Source organism: Ctenocephalides felis, unplaced genomic scaffold, assembly GCF_003426905.1.
Source record: "Ctenocephalides felis isolate EL2017-DRISC unplaced genomic scaffold, ASM342690v1 CF-g0.4_SCAFFOLD_01886, whole genome shotgun sequence".
In the NCBI taxonomy this organism is placed as follows: Eukaryota; Metazoa; Arthropoda; class Insecta; order Siphonaptera; family Pulicidae; genus Ctenocephalides; species Ctenocephalides felis.
The window spans coordinates 129,690,460-129,693,641 of record NW_020538040.1 but is presented as its reverse complement, the minus strand read 5'-3'; the positions used below and the strand labels follow the sequence as shown (position 1 = coordinate 129,693,641).

Here is a 3,182-nt window from a genome sequence, read left to right as displayed (position 1 = left end):
ATTTAAATAAATTCAAAATAGCTTGTATTAGTAGGAGTATTACTAACTACGACCAAGACAAAAAAATATAAGGAAATCGACAGAGTGGTTAGAAAGAACAGACTGCCAAATTTAGTAAGTAAAACCACAGTAAGTAAAAACATTTCAATAAAAATCGGTTTAAAATTTTCAGAATTACATGTTGAAATATGTACGAAATCTAGGTTTCATAGATGCACTCAAACATAGCTTATAATGATAAAAAGCTCATAGAACTTGATAAAAAGCTCATGGTTCTACTTAGAGACGGAAAAACATTGATTGGATACTTGAGGAGCGTAGATCAATTTGCTAATTTACTTCTTCATCGAACTATAGAATTTCGATTAGGATTATTTAGAACAAGATTCATATAGGAAAAGAATATGGAGATATACCTAGAAAAGTATTTATAGTTCGCGAAGAAAATGTAGTCTTATTAGGAGAAATAGACCGAAAAAAAGAGAATAATTTAAATCTTATTGAATTTTCTGCGGATGATATACTGGATGCTCAACGAAGGGAACAGGAAAATATAAACTAAATGAATAAAAACTTATGTTAAGAAAATTACTTATATTTTATATTGTGATACATTGTCGAAGTTATGTTTAAATATATAAAGTATGCCAAAAAAAGTATATATAAAATTAATGACAAACAAGCATATAGTTTAACAATTTAATATTAATAATAAGTAAGTTTGCAAATTCATAAACATTTAATATTTGATCAAATTTATCATAAAATCGGGAAAATAAAAGTATCTTACGGATAAGCAATGGAATTGAAAAATTTTACTTCATAGCTCTTACTATAAAAATTTGTATATTAATTTAGATATTTAAATATGAGATCAAGTAAAAGTAGAAAGTTGAACAAATTATTTGTATTTTTAGTTACAGTAAATATCATTGATAAATATATTTGTACATTTTAAAAAACAGCGATGCAAATATGAGTTGTTTCAAGTGAATAAATCTCCTAATAATGTTTCGTTAGTTGCTACCAAATGTGTGAAATTTTAATTAAAATACTATTTGAAAATGTAACTGATACAATATCTGAGATATATATGGATACAAAAAAGTTTAAGATATATTTGTTTTTTTTTTTTTTGAAAAATTTTGATCAAAAGTGTAGTTTCATTTGATAATGTGTACGATGCACAACATCATTTCACATTAAAATAATCGTCAAATTCAGAAAAGAAAATATATTTGAATAAACAATTAAATATTAGATTAAATCTGCAGAAACAGCTCTGAAATAGCCTCGTTCAAAAATATACATTTCTAAATTTTCATATTATACATCTTTTCAACTAGAATTTCAACCTTGCTTCAAATTTTGAAATTTTGTTTTGCGCAAAATGATTTTATAAATTTATGAAAAAAAATATATGATACATAAAAAGCGATATACGAACATGATAAAACATTTCAAAATATTATAAAGTATCAGAAATATATTAAAATTGAATTCAAATTAGTTATTATAATTCATATCAATTGTATATGCAATGCGAAAACGTAATTTTTGGAAATTTCATACGTATCGAAAAATGTTATAATAGTATTTTTTTTTAAAATATCATATCAAAAATAAGTCAAATGACAAAAGTTAAATTCATAATAGAATAAATTAAAAGCATAAAAAAGAAATCAAATTTAAATGAATATAGAAAAATTATGCTTTTTTAATAGCAAAATGAATCAACAAAATAGAAGAATTGAAATGCAAACCGAAGTTCAGAAAAAATATTGAAAATATTATTATTGGTAAAATAATTGTCTATCAAAAATTAAATGGATAAATATTCAGAGATGAACAATTTGTGCAGTATACGTAGATAATATCGATTTTACATTAAGTTAAAAGTGGATCAGGATTAACAATGTATTATTATGATCGCAATATGTGTAAAAAAGCAGAATTATTTTATGTTCAGACTCTATATATACGCAAGCAGTTGAAAATATTAATTAGTTCAGACTTTTTCTATATATGCAAGTAGTTAAAATATTTAAAAAACTAATTACAAGTTCAAAACAAATAATTAAAATGCTAGCTATATTTAATAAAAATCACTAAAAGCAGACAAATACCGTTAAACTCCGTAATAAATTTACGATAGAACAAATAGCAAAATTAAAATTCATACTTCAATCTAAGGTTAGATTAAAATTAAAAGTAGATCATGATTATTATAGAATTCAAAGTATGCACCAGATTCAATAATATTGTTTAACATTATGTTTCACATAAAATATATTATTATATTTTTAAAATGGAGCTAATGGAAGCAATTAAGTAATAGTTTTCGAGTATATAGTATTATGCAGTTAGTTATTAACAAATTAGTTTTTTTTTAATTGTTCATAAAATAGTTTCAGAAATTATTTACAACAAATTCCAAACAATAATACCAATTAAACTAATAATTAAATAATATAATTGAAAAAATTTTTGATTAACAAAATGAAATTTTCAATAAGTATATATAGTAGGTAAGTAAATTTAAAGTTTCAATAAGTATGTTTTTCCATTCATAAATTTGCATCATTTATCTTTCAGGTACTCCACAATTACCAATATGGGAAAACTATTGGCTAATTAGAAAATTAGAAAATTTTACACATGATATTTATAAAAATAACAAAATTGTACAAATCTAAAATAATTAGATTTTATCCAAAGAACTTTTGAACATTATGGACATCATCGTTGCCATGATGACCTAAAACACAATACAAGAGGTACAAAGATGTACTATATTATACTAACTATAAAAAAAATTGAGAATTTGATGTATGCAACTATTTAAAGTATTTTAGTAAAGTAAAATCATAAAATTTAGTATTTATCGTTATAAATAGGCACGACGTAAACGTATTTCTGTTTCGAAGCAGAAAGTTTCAATATAGAATGGAAAGAATTCAAGAAGTTGATTCGTTCGATGAAATTGGTGAGGATAATTTTGTTACTTGTACCTGTAAATATTACTGCAAAAATGTTCATCTTTTACAAAAAATATACCATTTGCTTATATAAAAATAGATAATTTCAAAACAGCAGATTTGTACCTCGATTAATGCCGAAAAAAATTCAAAAATACAATATGGCACTACAATTTGATAACTATATCGACTTATACTTTCTAG

General features: G+C 23.1%; 1 pseudogene; it reads left to right on the top strand.

The window, feature by feature from the left end:
* Positions 1 to 212: 212 nt before the first annotated feature.
* LOC113375897 lies at positions 213 to 562 on the top strand (annotated as a pseudogene).
* The last annotated feature ends 2,620 nt before the right edge of the window (positions 563 to 3,182 follow it).